Here is a 19,696-nt window from a genome sequence, read left to right on the forward strand (position 1 = left end):
CCATTAAGTCACAGCCCAACTTTCAGAACATAAAAATGGGAGAGGGGCATGGGAAGGACAGATGAGCCTGGGTAGACAGCATAGGTGGTCAAAGAATGTTTCTGGGGTCAGTTGGAGAAGGAAACTGATGTGGCAACAATCTTACAGAGAGATTATAAACAGACTGATTATTATTGTCTACTCTCCCTCAAGACATTATTTTACCTTTTTCAGTGAGCACAATTCCTGGCTCATAGTTTTTCTTTCTACCCTAACTTCTGCTCTTATAGCCAGGTATTTCTACATACATATCATTATTTTCTCAATCATTATTACCTCCTAGTTCTTCAATCTACTCAAATCTCATCACCCTTTCCTGTACTCTTCCTCAGCCAAAAACATGGATAGTTGCATTCTTGATTCTCCACAGTTTCTTCCATTTCCACGTTAAAGAACTCTGAAATTCCTTTATTCTATAATAATCATCTATCATTCCAATTCCCACTATGCCTTATTCCTCCTGAATTAATTCATAGTCCTTGTTATGATTTCCAATCCCTCCATCCATCCCTTAAAACTTTCCCAGGCTGTTTACACTCTTTTCCCTTCCCAGTCTTGGCCTTTTAGTTAGCCAGGTAAATTCTATCCTATTCTCTACCCTCAAAACAGCAGCTTCCTACCTGCTTATGCCTTGCCAAATTTGCCCCAATCTTTGATCTCTCCCACCATCTCCCTCCTCCAATTCTACTCGTGTACTGATGAACAGAGCTGGAACACACTGCACATTTGTGCTGGCTAGGTCCACTATGAATTCATGTTTTTTAAACACAACTGAGCCCTCACTGAAGCAAGATAGTCTTTTTACTCCTCCCTAATTGATGCTTTTTCCCATTTGTTACAGTAATGATTCCAAGCCTTCTTTTCTTTCCTCAGTCCTTCCACAAAATCTCTTCACTTTCTCATCTGAGTACCTCACATCATACTTTATCAAAAAAGACTGAGTCCATTTCCTGTGACTGCATCTTTTCAATTCACAAAACCCTTGATATCACTTCTCTCCATCCTGCACCCCTCCCCCATCAGCCCCTACCAACTCCTCATTTATTTGAGTCTCTGTTGAAGAGATGGCCCTTTTCCTCACCAAAGCCAACCCTTCTGCATGTACTCTTGATCTCATCACCTCTCATTTTCTCAGGCAGATAGGAAGTCCTACCAGTCTCTAATCTGTAGTCTTTCCCAACCTAATAGTCCATTCTCCATTGCCTGCAAACTGTTCAAATCTATCCATGCTTAAAAAATGCTCATGAGACCCATCTCTGCACGTTGTCATGCTAAATCTCTTCTCCTTTCCTAAGTCCAACTTGAAAAGTCTGGCTACATTCATTCCCTCCACTTTCTCTCCTTTCACTGTCTTCTAAACCTTTATAATTTGTCTTCTGACTTCATCACTCAACTGAAATTGCTTTTCCCCAAATTAACAAAAATTTCTTAGTAGCTAAATGTGATGGCTTTTCTCCAGTTCGCATTCTTTTTGACCTCTGCAGCATTTTCTATTCTTGGCTTCTCCTCCCTGAATACTTTCTTCTTTGTCAGTTTTCATGACACCTCTCTCTATTGGATCTCTGCTCACTTGTCTTGCTGCTCCTTTAGATTCTCTTTTGCTGGATTCCAAACTGAGTATATCTCACGACTGCCCTTTTCTCTTGTCTCTCACTCAATGATTTCATCAGCTACTCTGAGTATCATTATCATCTCTCTGTGGATGGCTCCTAGAATTGTATATCCAGCTATAGTCTCTTTCCTGAGCTTCAGTCTCAACATCCCAAACTTCTTACTGGATATCTTGCATTGGTTGTTCTGGAAGCATCAAACTCAGTATGTCTAAGACAGAACTCATCTCTACTTCTTCCTTCTGAACTTCCCTATTTATCAAGAGAACCAATAGTTTTTACTTTGGTGCCTCTCTTAACTGTTCCTCTCACCTCACAATACAAGCAGTTGCCAAATTTTCTCTTTTCTGCCTCCACAATATATTTCATGTAAATCTCTTCTCTCCATTTAAACAGCTACTGTTTTAGTTCAGATCTTCATCATTTCTTGATTAGATTGATTAGATTATTGCAATAATCTCCCAATTGGCTTCCCTGCTTCTGGTCTCTCCCCACTCCAATCTATCCTCCATACAGGCACTGAATATTCCTAAAGTTAGGTTTAAGCATGTTACCCCATCCCTACCTCCCGCTCCTTGCCCCAGTCAACATATTTCAGCCATTTCCTGTTTCCCTCTGTAGGGCAGCTAGGTGAAACAGGGCATAGAGTGCCAGGCCTGAAGCCAGGAAGACGCATCTTCCAGAGTTCAAAGCTGGCTTCAGACACTTACTAGGTGTGTGACCCTGGGCAAGTCACTTAATCCTGTTTGCTTCAGTTTTCTCATTTGTAAAATGAGCTAGAAAAGGAAATGGCAAATCACTCAATATCTTTGCAATGTAAATCCCAAATGGAGTCACAAAGAATTGGACACAACTGGAATGACTGAACAACAACATTCTCTCTAGAATGAAATATAAACATCTCAGTTTGGCATTTAAAACTCTTTACAATCTGACTTCTATTTACCTTTCCAGACTTATTACACATTATTCTCCTCTAGATACCCTAATGTCCAGCCAAACTAGCCTTCTTGCTTTTTCATCTTCATATCTTTTGCATCTGTTTTCACCCATACCTAGAATGCCCTCCCTCCTAAATCTTGTTCCTGGAATTCCTTGTCTCCTTCAAGACTCAGCTCAATGCCTTCTTTCGCGAGGTCTTCTTTCTGGAATCTTCCAGGCCTCTCCAAACCATACTTCGAGAACTATTGAACCAGTTGGAAGAGAACTTAGAAGTAATTTTGTCCAGCCCATACTTGAATAGGAATCTTCCTCTACAATCTAATATCCAAGACAATTGGTCATTCAGCCTCTATTTAGGATTGCTAGTAGAGGAGAGCCCATTACTTCACAAGTTAGTCCATTCTGTGTTTGGACAACTCTAAGCGGCAGGAAGAAAGTTTTTCAAAGCCTCAACTTAATGTTTCCCATCATGATTCTTTATTCTGTCCCATGGGGCCAAGCAGATCATTCCAGAAAACAAGCATCCACATACATTAAGCCAGCTGTCATGTTGTCCCTAAGCTTTCTCTTTTCAAGGCTAAATAACTCCCAATTCCTTCAACCTTTCAGTTTTGTTGTCAAGGTACAAGCAAGACATACTTCCACAGTGCTTGTAGTGTTTCACTTGGTCACATTGCGTGAAATATCATGTTAGGAATTATACTTAACATGCTTCCTTTCTAACCCCTTCCCTCCTCCCGACACCCTCTGTGAGGTGAGAGCCTTCTGTCCTTCACATAGTAGTCTGAATGAACCTCAACTCAATACTCTTGCTTTATCCACATACCCTTAGCAGAGATCAGTCAGACTGAGGGAATCAAGTATTTGAAGGAAGGCAGGGTGAAAAGAAAGTTAATTTTAGAGGATATGGCAAGTTGCGGAGGAACCGATCTTAGTGAGGTGCAATAGTGGAAATCTTGGGTAGTCAAAGATTAGCATGAGGATATTGGGTACCTGGGAGATAAATTAAAAGGAGTCCAGAAAAGGCAATGAGAGGGCACCCAATACAATCTTGTCCCATTTAGACATTTTGTTTCCCATTTGCTCAAGACACCTGACTTTCTAGGCCTGCCTCTGGGGCTTGCTTTGTCCATGGTTGAGGTCTTCTCAACTCACAGGTTTTCTTTATTTTGGCTAAATTGTTCTCTAATAGCATCCAAGAACATAGTAGAGGAGGTATTTTGAAACATTAAAAAACATTGTAGTCATTCCACTGTCCTGCCTGCCACTGTAATCAATTTAATACTAGCATTTCTGAAAAGCATGTTTCTCTGACTTTCCAGGTCAAAACACTCCACCCCTCCTCCACCTCCCTACCTCCCACCCCAGCCCCTATCTCCAAAACACTTCCATATATATATACATATATACGTATATATGTACATATATATATATATATATATATATATATATATATATATACATATATACGTATATATGTATATATACACATATCTCTCTCTATATATCTATATCTATATATCTATATTCCCTATAATGTTGTCTCCCTCTATTATAATGTAAACTTCTTGAAGGCAGGGGCTGTCTTGCTTTTTACATTTGTATACCCAGGGCTCAGTAGAGTAATAAATGCTGGTTTATTCATTCATTCCTGTTTCTGTAGAAAGATGTTATCTCAGGATTATTAGTTATTCATAGAAGCTCAGCCCCCTCATTTTAAGATTTGGCAGGAGGAGACAAAAGTTCAGAGAAAGTCACAAAGCTATTTAATGGCAGAACCACAAACAGGCTCCTGTTTTCTTAATACCCAATACAGAGATCTTTCCTTTATCTCATGATGGTTCTTATATGATTCCATTTACTACTTTAAGTGAAGATTCCAACCTTCTTTTATTATAGACTTCCATATAGTATAGGACTGTATTGTATCCCATCTAAGAGGGTTTTTTGTTTGTTTTTAGTCCTTGGTGTGGGGAGCTTCTGGTGAGAAAACTCCTCTTAGAAACACACATCAGCATTTGGTCTTTAACTTATAGTCTCAAAGAATTGTCTGGGTCACCGGGTTTCATAGACTGAAAGGACCTCAAAAGTCATTTAATCCAAAGGCCTCATTTTACAGATGAGTTAACTGAGGCCAGAAAGATTAAGTGAGGTTAAGTTTCACATCACTCAGGTAGTAAATGGTAGGGTAGGACTTAAACCAGGTTTTCTGACTCCAAACTCAGCACTCATTTCCATTGACCCAAAATATGACTTGCTCAGGATCACATAGTTAGTATGTGTCCGACAGGGAGACATATGAACTCAGGTTTTCCTTACACAGAGACTAGCCCTATTATACTGCATTGCTTCTTTAAGAGGATTGTGTTCTCTGGGAACATAAGAAAGAGCTTGATATAATACTGGGGTTCTTAAACTAGGGTCCATGGACTCTTTTTCCTTTTCTTACTATTTTGATAATTGTATTAAATATAATTACTTTCTGTTGTGATGTATCTACAAAAAAGGAATATCTATCTAATCTTCAAAAAATTAAAAAAACATTATTCTGAGGAGTGAATAGTCTTCACAAGACTCACAAAGGGGTTCATGATACACACAGAAGGAAGAATAATATTTTTACTAATAAAAAAGATTATAATAGCCTGTTATAATACCCTATCACCTATAAACCCAATTCCATGGCATTAACTTTGGATGGTGTTAGATTAGGATCTTACCGTAAACATTCCCAGCAGACACCATTATTCCATCTTGCTTATCAGATTGTTTTGTCTTTCATTTAATAGACAAAGATTACATTTCCATACTTTATGGATCTATGATTTTTTTTTTGATGTGGTCAGATCACAATTCCTTTGGGACTCAGTAGACCTTCTTGCTGAATTTCAGCTGAAGAATTATTTACTCTGTGGCCAGCCTTTCAAATGCACAGGCACCCAAAATCAAAACAAAAGGAAACCCAAAACTCCTTTGGTATTTTTCAAGAAATCCTTATGAAGAGTTTACTCATGTTTCCAGGAGGTGGCGACATAACACTGAAAATGTCTGCCATATACTTCTTTGAGAACTTAACACTTCAGCATTGTTGAACAAAATCCCTATCTTGGGTTAGGATTCTGAATAATTATTAGATGCCACAGACGGGAGGAAGGGGTGTGTGTGTCTGTTTACAGATGTGCTTTATCCATTATCTTCTCTCTTTGATGTCAGCCAATCTCTTACAGACTGTCAATTGGAATGGCTTGGCACCAGTAACTTTGAAATTCTTTTTTTTTTTATTCTTCATGCTTTAAATATAAAAATGATTGGAGAAAAAAGTCATGGAAGAAAATATTCTGTTTTGGTTAGCCATAATAAGCAGAAATTTATTCAGTACTTCAGGGATTTGACTACAATGGTGTGGGTAAATCCACTCTTCCTTAGTAGATGGTCTTTGGGAATTACTGTGCCTAACAAATGAAACCCCTTACTGCCTCCCTGGTGATGAGGCCATCCAAATTTAGCTAAGGTGGATCCTGAATAATGCTATGGGCTGTTAGTACTTCAAAGGAAGATACAGGGAAGTGCTATTTAGCTCTTGTTAAATGCTTGATGAGTTTTTGAAGCTGTTAAAGTAAAACATATAATTTTACACAGGATTAAATGACAACTTTCATTTCAGGATAGAACGTGACCTTCCTTTGTCCTTGCTGATGGCACATTGAACAAATTCCCTTTGCATATGATTGATTAATCAATCAATCCATGAGCATTTATTAATTGAGTGGGTATAGTCAGACAACATGCAAAGTGCTAATGATACAATGAGAAAAGGGAAACAGTTCCTGCCCTTGAGGAACTTACATTCTAATGGAGACAGCATGTGTACAGATATAAAACGTAGGTATAAACATATTTAAAAACAAACATATCAAGTTTTAAAAAGAACAAGTCAGGGTTCTTGACCCTTTTGTGTCATGAACCCCTTTGTCAGTCTGCTGAAGTTCTTAGGCTCCTTCTCAGAATAATGAGGAAAAGCTAAATTTTAGGTACAGCTTAGTGAAAATAAAGATCTTTTTTCTTCCATTCAGATTAATGGACCCCCTGAAATCTATCTATGGGTGATTGTGGGGTCCATATACCCCGACAATGAGAAGCCTTAGAGGGAAAGGCCCTAGCATCCAGGAGAACCAGGAAAGGCCTTATAAAGAGACACTTGTGTTAAGGCTTAAAGAAAATCAGGAATTCCACGAGCTGAGAGATTACATTCTGGATATGGGGTTAACTGACAGAAAGGCACAGAAATAGAAGAGTGCCCCGCTTCAGTAACAGATAGTAGGCCAGTGTGGATGTATGCTATGTACAATACAGCTGGGAAGATAATATGGGTCAGGTTTAATGAGCTTTAAATGACCAACAGAGGCATTATATTTGATTCTAGAAGTAGAAGAAAGCCATTGGAGTTTACTGAGTGTGTGTTTGACACAGAATCATAGATCACGTGATTAGACCTGTGCCGAGATCTATTCTATGAGTAAATGCATGCTTTAAAGACATATGTAAACCATTCCAAACAGTTGTTTGTACTCCACATGAGAAGTTACAGAGCTGGCATTGCATAGGAATTTTCATTCATTCTCCAGAGACCCAGTCACCAGAACTGTCTGGTTTCCTCTTATGTTCTTGCCTGCTAATCCCCACCTCAGGTGACCTCCACCATCTGCTACCTGCTAGATACTGCTGGAAGTGACAAAACGTTGTGTATTGGGAACTCTGCACATTTATGCTCTTTAACCCCAGCAGGGCCACATTGCATGGCTATACTTTCATCTTTCTCTAATTCCCTACTTCTCATTGTTGGGTAGGAACAGATTATGGAGTGCCTTGAATGCCTAGCTAAAGAGTAAGCTTTATAGGCAATAGAGAACTACTCACCTCTCTTAAGAAACAACATGAGCATTAAAAAAGAGCAGGAGATGGATGGTTTGAAGTAGAGAGAATATGGAGTCAGAAAAATCAAGACAAGGGCTATTTTAATACTACAGTTGGGAGACAATGACAACAGAAAAAGGATGCTGGAACTTCTTTGGAATCAGTCAACAAATCTGAAAAGTGGCATAAGGGTGAATAAGAGGAAGCTATATGGTGAAGTGGGCATAACACTGACCCTGGAGTCAGGAGGACCTGTGTTCAAATCTGGCCTCAGATAAGGAAAATAAGACTCAGGCCTATAGCATTTTTTTGGGGGGGGCTAGGCAATGGGGTTAAATGACTTGCCCAGGGTCACACAGCTAGTAAGTGTTACATGTGTGAGGCTGGATTTGAACTCAGGTCCTCCTGCATCCAGGGCTGGTGCTCTATCCACTGCGCCACCTAGCTGCCCCTATAATATTTTTTAAGGGTAGAACTAAGAATAGAGAAAACATGTTTAGAGCTAGAATGGACCTTAGAAGCTGTGTAGACTAATCCCCTCATTTTAAAGATGCGGAAACTGAGGCAGACAAATGTTAAGTGGCTTGTTTAGGGTTACTCAGCTAGTGTCTGAGGCAGGATTTCAATTCAGGAGTTTTTTCAGGTGTCTCTAAGTCCAGCACTCTATCTTTTGTGACACTTAGCTTCCTCTGGAAGATGATGAAGAAGATGGTGATGATGGTGATGATGATGATACTCCTAACTGGTGATAATAATAGCACCTACCTTGCAGCATTTTGGTGGGGATTTTATGAAATTTTATATACACACACACACACACACACACACATACACACATATACACATATACATACATATATATATATATATATATATATATATATATATAAAACTTTGCAAACATTAAAGTACTATACAAATGTGCTCTAAGCTATGTACGCTTATGTCAGAGGATGAGGGAGCTCTCTCTCTCTCCTGTTCCAGCTATCTTTTGCAAAATTGTCAAAATTAATATGACTGAGTCTTTCCCCTACTCAAATGACAAACCCCCACTACTATAATGAACAAACAAAACCTTTGGTGGTTTCCTGTCATATATAAGATAGAGTAAGCCTCTTTAGCATGACTTTTAGGTCTTTTCACAGTCTGGCTCCAATACACCTTTCTAAATCTTTGGACCTTCCAGGCAAACTGGTCAGATTCCTGAAATCTTTTTATCTGCTGCTCTATGAATTTGTGCAGGCTGCTCTTTCCTTTTCCTACCCCTGGAATGTACTGCCTACTCACCTCTCCTTCCACAATCCCTCCAGTCAGCTACTGGCCTTAGGCCTCGAGGTTTAATATAGCACTTCTAGAGGCAGCAACCAATCCTTGTGTGGCCAGCCTAAGCCCTATGGATGGGAGCCAGTTAATTGGGAGCACCTAGCTGAATTCAATAGTTAGGACAGAAGAGTTCTCAAAGCCTGCTCTGAAGTGGGTTAAGGCCTTTAGCCACTAACACCTTTCTGTGAAATAGTTGATCTGTCTCTTTCTTCTCTCACTGGAGGGATAAGGCAGCAAAAAAGTATTGGGTGCCTAGAAATGAAGAGAATGTTGAGATAGGAGGAGGGGAGCAGGATATAGAAGAGCACAGAAAGTGGATGGAGGGACACCAAATATACCCTTCAGGAATTTGACAGTTTTGCTTGAGGGCTCTGACTTCAATGCCTAAACATATTTGTGTGACTTTTTTTTTTTTTTAACAGTATCATCCTCTACTGTTTTCAAAGGAAAAAAAAAGGAGGGGAGGAAACAATTCAGTGAGATTTTTTTCCCTAATCTTTCAAGGGAACTTTCTTTTATCAAACGTTTTCATTTTTTTGAGGGCCATTTTTTGTTTGTCTCTTTGTTTAACCTTGTAGAGGTTATGACATTATTAAGAAGGGTGAAAGTCTTTTTTTTCCCCTAAGCATTCTTTCCTTTTACAGTTGGTAAATATCTATATGCCACTGACAGATATTGACTTTACTCTGCTAGAGAAAGAATGGAAACAGGCATTGTTGGCATTTCCCTTCATTAGGAACCGAGTTGAAGCTGACACTTTTGGCCTATCAGCTCAGGTGTAGCCTAAGGATTAGACCAACGGATGGGGAGTAAGGAGATCTGGGTTTCTGTTTCTGGCCTCATTAATGGCTCACTATGTGTCATTCACCTCCCTATGTGCCCCAGTGACTCCCAGTTATAAAGAGGAAAATAAATAGGATTATGGACTTATTACCTACTATGTAGGAATTCTGAGATAAGCCCTGGGGTCAGACTAATTGTGTGTCTGCATGAGATGTATGAATTATAGCCAAGTGCCCCAGTTATGATGGTAAAGAACTAGACTCCTGCTTCACACTTTTGATATTGATCCTTGACTAAAGTGATAAAATAAGTACTCTAACCCAGCACCCCACAAAGGCATGGATGCTCTTTTGAAGCCTGGTGCACAGCATGTACAGAAAGATATCAGTAAGTTATAAGGAGGTGGGGTGGGGGGGGTGTGGAGCAATGAGAAATGAGGCTGAATGGTTGCTCCCTAGCAACTTAGGTATTTGGAGAGAAGAGAGGTTTGTGCAGCGACTGATTAGAAGTCGCAGGTTATAGAAGGTATTTGAATATTGATCTGAGAAGAAGAATGTGACCAAAACTAGATCTGTAAGTAGGGCTAGGTGACTGAAGCTGGCATGTTTCCTTTCCCTGTCTGTAGGTGTGGCTCTAAGTAAGACCCTTTGTAACTCATGTTTTTCCCATCCATTCCATAGATCTAGAATCTGCTGGGACTTTAGAGGCCATATATAGATTATGTAGATAAGGTAAATGTGGCCGGGGGAGTTTGTGGTGTGCCCAAAGTTATGCAGGTAGTAGACCTCAGAGGTGGTATGTGAATCCAGGCCCCTTGATTCTAGAGCTACTGTTCTTTCTACTACTCCAGAGGTTCTTAACCTGGAGCCTATAGACTTAGTATTTTTTCTTTATATTTATAGCTATATTTCAATTGGTTTCCTTTCGTAATCCTGTGTTTTATCTTATACATTTAAAAACAAGATTCTGAGATGGGGTTCACAAGCTTTATCAGGTGGCCAAAGGACTCTGGGACACACAAAAAAGGTGAAGAAACTCTACTACACTGGGATGCTTTGTCCCAGGTGTGAAAATTGCCAGTTATAGCTCTGAATAAAACCTAAGCTAAACTAACAAGAGTTTTAATGGTGGGTTTCCTAGGTTTCAGAGGTGGAATAGTGGATTAGATTTTGTTCAATGGAAAGAAGGTAAGATTAGAAGACTCACATTCTACACAGTGATTTAATAAAAAGGAAGTGTGGTCAGTGTATTGGGAAGAAGGTGAGACATACCTACAGAATTACCTCTTCCATGTTATGTTAAACCCAATGACCTACTCTTTTCTTCAACTTTTCATTTGTCACCTCTCTTCTGTAGCATAGCCAGGGGTGTTCTCACATCAACTCCCAAAAGCTGATTGTTAAATTTTCAGTGTTAACATTTATACCTTGGAAATCAGCAAATGATACAAATCAGGGGTTGATTTATTGTTTGGTTGATTATCTGGACTTAAGAAAGCATGGAGGAGCAGCTAGGTGGTATAGTGGATAGAGCACCGGCCCTGAAATCAGGAGGACCTGAATTCAAATCTGGTCTCAGACCAAACACTTGACACTTACTAGCTTGTGTGACCTTGGGCAAGTTACTTAACCCCATTGCCTAAAAAACCAAACAAACAAAAAAACAAAACCCAAAAAACAAGAAAGTATGGAGAAAATGTTAACAGTATAGATTAAATTAAAAAATGTGTTGTGTGTACATTTCCCCCCTAGAGTTGTTAAACATTTACCAGCTCATGCCCCTTCCCTTCTGCTTTCCTGTCCCTCCTCTCCTGGGTATCATGCCCTTATCTGAAATTGTTCTGCCCAAAGGAAGGTAAATTTTGATGTCTGAAGGCAGTAGAGTTAATTTGGGGTTTACTGGATAGATTTTCTTCTCAAAGACCAGGTCTTAAACCCAGTTCCAATCTTTGGATCTCATTGATTGAACAACAATAGGTCCCTGCCCAAGCACCACTATTTTTTGGCTATTTTTTGGGCTCTCCAGGCTCAGAGTGAATGTAAACAGTAACTGTTTCTCTTTTGGCCAGCAGCCCTGAGGGCCTTCGCCTCCCAGTTTGATTATTATTATTATTTTTTAATTGAAGGGTCCATCTCTTGACTCACTTCTTAAAGAGGCCTATTCACTGAATGGATGTTGCCTCACTTTCTTCTCTTCTTCTTCTTATTTTTTGTTCTCACTTTCAGGTGAGAACTTGAAAAGACCTTAACTTAAAAAGGCCTAGGTTTCCCATTGCATAATGGGCCATCTCCAGTCATCCTGACTGACATCTGGCCAATGGCCCCAGATGGCTCTGGAGGAGAAAGTGAGGCTGGTGACTTTGCATAGCCCTCCCTCCCTCAAATCTGTTTCAACTTCAAGTCATGTCATCATCTCTCTGATGTCATGAATGAAGGACAAGCCACACAACCACAATATACAACCAGTTCACCACTGGGCACAACCTAAGTTAATGAATTATACATGCAAAAAATAATACTACAAGATCCAACCCCCTCTTTTTTACAGGTGAGTAAACTGAGATCTCCAGAGGGAAAGTTATATATATATATTGCACAAAGATGTGATCATGTCATCTACTTTCTCTTCTTTCCCTTTGGTCACAGAAAAAAGGTCTCTCTCATCTGGTCACTAAGGCTAATCTTATACTTAGATCCTATTTCCTCTTGTCTCTTTTAAAGGTTATCCTTTTCCTAATGCATCCTTGATCTCTGCCTATTATCTCTTCAACCCCTTGCAAAATGGCTTCCATTTTCCCCACTCCATGGAAGCTGGCTTCTCAAATGTTGTTTGTTCACTAGAAGCCATAACCTTTCTCTTTCAGTCCTTATCCTTACCTTCTTGCACTGCTGAATATCTCCTACTATTGTATACTTGGTTTTCCTTTGCCTTCAGAGACTCCAATCTCTCTTGCTCTCCTCCTACTTCTCTAACAACTCCTTCTCCGTCTCCTTGGCTAGCTCTGCACTCATTTCTTGAGTTTGTCCTCTCCCTCCCTCCACTCGTTTTGTAGTCTTGGTTTTTATTTAGCAAAATTAGAATCTAAGGATTTAACTAATTTTCTTTGCTTTGCTGACAGAATTCAGAGAGGTGACCTAGATGGACAATTGAGCTGCTCTATCTATAAAGCTTCTGTAATTCATAAGGGATGCTTCTTTTTTGTTCTCTCTCTACATTCCATACCTTGTGAATATCATTCATTACCAAAGATTCCACAAATACCATGAGGTAGAAGACCCCCAAACCTACACCTCTAGCCCTAATTCTCTAGTTCCGTAACTTTAACTGCTTGGGACCTCTCTATCTGGATATTAAACTGGAACCTCAAAGATAATATATCCCAACTGAAATGATTATCTCTTTCCCTAAATTGGTTTCTCCCTCTAAATTAAAATTTCTTTTGCCGGCATCACTCCTCACCCTTCCTTTAATAACTATAGCTTTGGCATTTTCTTTAGCTCTTACTTGTCCATCAAGTTTTGTCTAATCAATTCTGTCCTGTCAATTCTAACTAACATTTTTCATATCCATTCCCACGTTTTTATTGCCATGGCCTAGTACAAACTCTCATTCTGACCTAGATGGATGTGACATAAGCCTTTCTCTGAAGAGATCTGAATAACCAGAGGAGTCCCTGTCCCCACTCTTCCAGACCTTACTCCTATTTCATAATGCTGATATACTTAAGGCTTAACTGCACCACATTCTAGTTAGATAGGCTGCTGAAACTCTTCTGTAAGCTTGCTCACTTATCCTGAGGGTTTTCATGCTCTGTAGTGATAGGGAAGCTGCCTTTTAAGTCCCTTTGCTGAAAATCAAGCCTTTGATTTGAAAACAGGCACTTTGTGTCTTCCACCAGGGCCACTCACCATTAGACACCTGCATCACCTTGCATACTTCCCTGTGGGATAATAGGGGTAAGGGAGGCTATGTCCTTGGCTATATCACTGTCCATCTATCCATACCCTGTGAGGATCAATAAAACATTTTGATCCATCCTGATGTTGTTCTAAATTTGCAGGACAAAATCTTTTAACATTTAATAGGTTAAAAATATGTAGACACAAATTACATCCTTCATACCTCTTCAAATAAACAAGATGGCAAGCTCATCATCTCCTTTTTAATGCTACTTGCTCTTTAGCAAAATTAGGAGGCAAATGTACTCGAATTTCAGACATGACTCGGATATGTTTGAGTTGCTTTTGGGGTTGAGTGGTTTACTGCAATAATCCTTACCACTCCCACCTATTAATAAATAGCATTACCAACACAAAGGATTCCCTTTTTGTCCTAAGTGAGCCAAGAAATATTTTTTTTCTAGTATTTTCTATGACTCATGTGTGAATGTGAACTCATGTGTCAGAAAGTCTTTTAGTATCTCTATATGACTGTCAGCCTAAATCAGGGATTCTTCACCTTTTTTTCTTTTTGCCATGGACCCTTTTGGTAGTCTTTTAAAGCCTGTAGACCCTTTATCAGAATATTGTTTTTAAAATAATTAAAAATTTTTTTTTCAATCAGCAAAATCTGTCTTTTATCCCTTCTGCCCCAAATTGAGAATGGAAGAATAACAAAATCTTGTTACAAACATAGATAATCAAGTAAAACAGATTTCCGCAATGACCATGTCCAAAAGAAAAACAAATGAATTTTATACTGAATATCATTTTAAATGCATAAAATAAAATGCATGGTGCTAGAAAAGAAACCAATTATATTGGAATAGTTATCAAACATTAAAAAAAGGTTCCTGGAATCCAGGTAACAACTCCTAGTCTAGACCAAATGATGACTTTGTATAAAGCAAAAGTATATTGACTATAAAGAAGAGTATAAATAGAAGAAAACCCATCAACAGATCGTGGAGGACCTGGAAGTGATTCCCTATCCTATACCAATGAATCACAAGTCTAATCTCCATATTGTGGTCTAAAATGTTTCAATATGAATTTTCAATATGAATTAATGAACAATTACCATTATAGGATCTGTGCTTTGCCATGAGAATGGAATCCCGGATCTAGAAGGACCATCCATGGTGCTCTCTGTTTTTTTTTTTCAATGACAAAGGGTTAAGTTTTTTTTTTTTTGTGCTTCAGAATCAATATCAGATAGGCACTAGATCTTGACCAGAGGTTTTGTAAATATTAAAATTTCAATTTTTAAATAATATCAATTAGGAAAAAGAACCCTCAAAGAAATAAGATCTCTGTACCTATGGTGTGCTACCCCCCATCTTCTACTCCAGAGCTCCTCTAACCAACAGCTTCATGTCCCTGCCTCTCATTGTTATACCTAGACTGCTTAAAAAGAAAATACCTCTCACAAAGATATCCCTTAGATTCACAGATGATTTTGCAAATTGCAGAGCTTTGAACTTGGGAGATTTTTCTTTTAACTACTGTTAAAATACATCCCTTTCCTCTTTTAAGGGTGAAAACAAAATATGAAAAATTAGCTAGGTATCTCTTTCTTAACATAAAACTTCTACATGCAAACGGCATTGTTTTTTGGAGCCAGCTGCCTGCACCCTTTATTAATCACCGACATTTCAAAAAGGGGAGCCTCTCAAGAAAAGGGGACCCAAACAAACACCTTAGAAACTTCTTGAACAAGCCCCACTCCATTATCTTTTTATTCCAAACTTAAATACCAAAATAATATTTCCATGTGGAAAGGACACAAAAAGAGAATTATATGAAAATGTAAATCTACATTTCAGACTGCTTGCTTAAAAAAAAGTATATAATTCCACATTTTACCTTCAAAACTGTCTTCTTGTTGTCTGTACTTCCTTCTGAACTTTCTTCTGTTCCCTTTTGTGCAAGCCCCACCCAATTTAACATATAGATCAGCCAGCACCAAAGAAAAGGGGAAAAAGGAATGTCTTTTTACGGGTATACAAAGTACATTAGAGAAGCTGTTCCTGGGCGACCTGAACTTCATTGGGCTCTTCTGGCGTCACCTTGGGTTGCCAATGGGGGCACCACCAGGTGAGTCTCTGAAAACTGCTTGGAGACCCAAAGCTATCCTTCATGACCTGGTGTCCAGCAGGGCACTGCTCTTTCTGGTAGATAAGATGATGTTGTGGTTTCCCCTCCAACTTTTCCTGAAGCCAACCAGCCCTGCTGCTCACAACATGATCCAGCAAGGACTCAAGGTTCAAAGCAGTTAAGTAAGAACCTAAAGAGAGGGAATGGATTCTGGCCAAGTACAAAACTTTATTCTTTATGATGTTTCCTAGGCCTTCGAAGTGTCTTTGGTCCAGAAGAGGGTTAGCCTGCTTCAAAGCTTCCAAGGCTTACCTTCAGTCAAACTCCTCAGAGAGGAAATCTGAAGTTGGTTTGACTATGGGTTCCAAGCACCAGTATATTTGAGAAGTGTAAAATGCCAGGAAGCCCTTTGCAAAGTACAGAACTAACCAGGGTAAGGGGTCCTTCCAGTCTCCCCTCTTGTTGGCTTTTGTGGCTCTGGAAAATTCACTTGCCTGAATACTACCAAACGTGCCAAAATGGAAGCAAAGCCAAGGCCTGGAATTTTGAGAAGTATTTAGCTACCAAGGCTTGTTAATAGAGTCCTTTTCTTCCTCCCCAAGCTCAAGTGCTTTAATATCTGACGATGAACTTCTTGTCCATCCAGCCCTGAGGTAGATGCAAGTTTATGGTCACTAGTCTCTTCTGGGAGCTTCATTGCTTTTGGAGATGCTTCCACAATAGGAAACTGTCAGGAAGCCCCAGGTCTTCAGCTAGGCCAAAGTTAAGATATACGTTCTTTCTAGAGCTGCAGCCTCTCTAGCATGTTACGGTTTATCTTCTTACTATTACCCCCTACGGTGACCACCAACTGCTTCATGAATGGAGCTACCAACTAGTGGAACTTCTTTAGAGATGGGCCTTCTGGCATTCCCTTACAGAAAGAAGTCTGCTTGAGATCCCAGAGAGGTAGCTGGTGGGTCCAGGATCTTAGAACTTGCAAAACTTGTGTGGAACTGGATCTAAGAGGCTGGGGCTCCAGACCCTGGCACAGAGGTGGGAGGGGGAAGGGGAGGGGGAGGTTCAAGCACAGATGGAAACAGAAAAGTGGGAAGTTCTGCTCCTGGAGGTGCTATTAAGTAGATCCCAAAGAAGTGCTTGCTCACTAACCTTCCTAGTACGTACTTCAGGCAGCTTCACACCTAACCACAGACAGGTGAGAGTTAATCAAATTTAAGATGGCCTTTAAGAGTAACCAAAGGAAACATTCAAATAGAAAAGAATAATAGTAGGATTATATACTTAGAATTAGACACAATCTCAGAAGTCACCTACTCCAACCCCCTCATTTAACAGATGATTAAAATGAAGCCCAGAGGGCTTAGTTGACTAATCTAAAGTATCTCTTGTATCAAGTGGCAGGAGCTGGGATTTAAGATCATGTTCTCTGACCATGAATACAGTGACCTCCCAACTATACTATGAAGGATGTTATCTCTCTATGATTTCAATGCCTTTTGAATTTTCTTAGACACTGGAGGCCAATATAAGATGAAATGAAGCTTAGTGGGATCCATGGAAATGCATTTTATTTAAAAGAAAGTATTTCGGCTTCCAAACATACAGTAAAGTTCTACTGTCCCTCATTGGGATTTGTACAAATGGTATTTTATAATTTTGAATGTCATGTCATTTCAATCAATAAGGTATCGATAAAATCTGGTGGTTAACTGCAGGCAACAAAAAACCTGATTCTCTCTTGCTGTTCCTTTCTTTTGCATTCTAAAGAAATGAAACAAAATATACTCATTTATCTTCTTTCTGTACACAGCAATTTTACTGAATACAATGGCCACAATATGCCTCCTGATGAAAAGCTTTGGGCAATTTCACTTTTAAAATAATCCAGTGGCTTTGACAGGATTGCAATCTATGAGCTTGGGTGAGTGAGGGCAACGATCCGTGGAATGGACTGGTAATGTCCAGGAATGCTTTCATGTTGTATGAAATTTCCTTATGAGATGCTTTTTTGAAGAATATTTAATATTCTTTACTAAAGTTAGTTATTTTGATCAATTATTGTCAATAATAATATTTAATAAATATTATTTCATTTCATCTTTATAACAGTGTCTTCGTAACAGTCTTCATAACGTAATAATGGACTATTTATTATGTCCATTTTACAGATTCAGAAACTGAGGTAGACAGAAGTTAAATGATTTGCACAGGGTCATACAGCTGGTATCTGAGGTCAGATCTGAGCATAGGTCATCCTGATGCGAGGTCCAGCTACTATTTACCAAGTCATCTTGCTGCTTTAGATTTTAGTTTCCTCGAGCCCAATTTACTCCTGTCTTAAAGAAAGCATATTCCCCAAGCAGCAGATGGGAAGGAAGTTTTAGGAATGTAATGGGTGGATCTGACACAGGCTGATCCTGTTTGGTGTTGGAATGTAATGAGTTGCTCATAGGTCATTCAATAGTTAACAAAAAGGAGGTTTACTTTGCTATAGCAGAGAATGTATATTCAACAAGGATATTATAACACTTGGATGGGCATGGCCTCCATGTGGAAACATGCCATCTTACAACTTCAGCCAAGTCTGAAGGACCCCAGCATCACGTGAGTGGGTCTTTTTATGCCTTTAGGTGACCAGCAAGTCTTATTATTTCAGCCAGAGGCCATTAGGAAGCTGTGTCAAGGAAGGCCTAGCTTGAGTCTCAGCCCCTGAAGCCAATCAAATCTTGGGGAAAGTTTTCTTCCCTTTCTGGGAGAAACAACAAAAATAACAACAACGACAACTAGCCTACCCTTTTGTGAGGGAGGGAAGGAAGGAAAGGGACGGCAATCCTCATAGATAGTGATCCTAGTAAGGAGAGAGAACCCTAGGAGTTTTAGGTTTTCATTCTGTCTCAACTCCCAATGTACATTTGTGGAGCAAATTCCTTCATTTTTCTGGGCCTCATTTTCCTAATTTATTAAAATGCTGGGCTTGGCCTGGATGATCCCTTTCAGTACTATAATTACATGATATCCATTGTTTTCATCACTCTATTCTGGAACTGAGTTTCAGAGTGCATTTGCTGACCCTATAGTTGGAAAATTTTCATGGATTGCCGGCATCTACACTTTACTTGTTTCTGGTAAAGGAAAGAGATATAATAGGTTAAGATTTATCACTGCTTCTTCACGAATCACATAAGGATTTTGGAATAGAGCCCAGTGAATTACTTATTGGGTTGAATTGTTCTGCTTTCCTATAGTGAGGAAATGATACATAGACACACACACACACACACACACACACAAACACACACATATATTTTTTATAATAATTTTAGTCTTAGCTTTTAGTTTGGAGAATCAACCTGCCTATTTCACCTCCCCCCCAACTTCTTCAGAGAAAAATGATATAGTAGAAAGAGAAGTACAGTTCAAATCTCAGATCTGCCATTTACTAGCAGTGTGACCTTGGACAAGGCTCTTTACTTTATGTGACTCCGTTTCTTTATTTGTAAAATGAGTGGGGTTAGTTTACATCATCTCTGAGACCCCTCCTGACTTTTAGTCTATCGTTCTCTGATCTTGTTGTTCCTCTATGTATTTAGGATGTCGGTCTTGTGAGTTTCTAATACTCTGCTCTTCCATTTTCCTGTAGGGTATTAGAAAATCCGTTTTTTGTTAAATGTAATATGTGAAGTTAGTTTTGGCCTAAATGTCAAATGCAGCATGTGAGGTTAGCTTTAAAGGCCTAAATAAATTACTCAACAGACTTGATCATTCGTTTTGGCTTATAGAAATGAGGATTGCTGAAGAAGGAAGAGTTGATAGCTTTGGAGTATAGACTGGAGTTTTCTCTGAAATACAGGTCTCCTCTATTGCCAACTTTTAGCACTTGGGAAATTTGTGGGGTTTTTAGTGGTCATAATGATGGGTTGTAGCCCAAGCTGAGGTCTTCGCCCCTTCACCCAAAAGGGAATCTGGCTCCCATTTGTCTACAGGCCCCAACCCCTCATCTTCCTTTGAAAACCTTAGCCTACCTTTTAATCTTATTCAGATGTGCCTTTG

General features: G+C 39.3%; 1 protein-coding gene and 1 pseudogene across 1 annotated transcript in view; both read right to left on the bottom strand.

The window, feature by feature from the left end:
- The window catches only part of GALNTL6 (polypeptide N-acetylgalactosaminyltransferase like 6), a 240,001-nt gene that overhangs the window by 198,659 nt on the left and 21,646 nt on the right, over positions 1–19,696 (bottom strand). The window lies entirely within an intron of this gene.
- On the bottom strand, positions 15,565–16,556 carry LOC110216014 (endonuclease 8-like 2 pseudogene; annotated as a pseudogene).

This window comes from Phascolarctos cinereus, unplaced genomic scaffold (assembly GCF_003287225.1).
Source record: "Phascolarctos cinereus isolate Bilbo 61053 unplaced genomic scaffold, phaCin_HiC Scaffold_9;HRSCAF=440, whole genome shotgun sequence".
Taxonomy (NCBI): Eukaryota; Metazoa; Chordata; class Mammalia; order Diprotodontia; family Phascolarctidae; genus Phascolarctos; species Phascolarctos cinereus.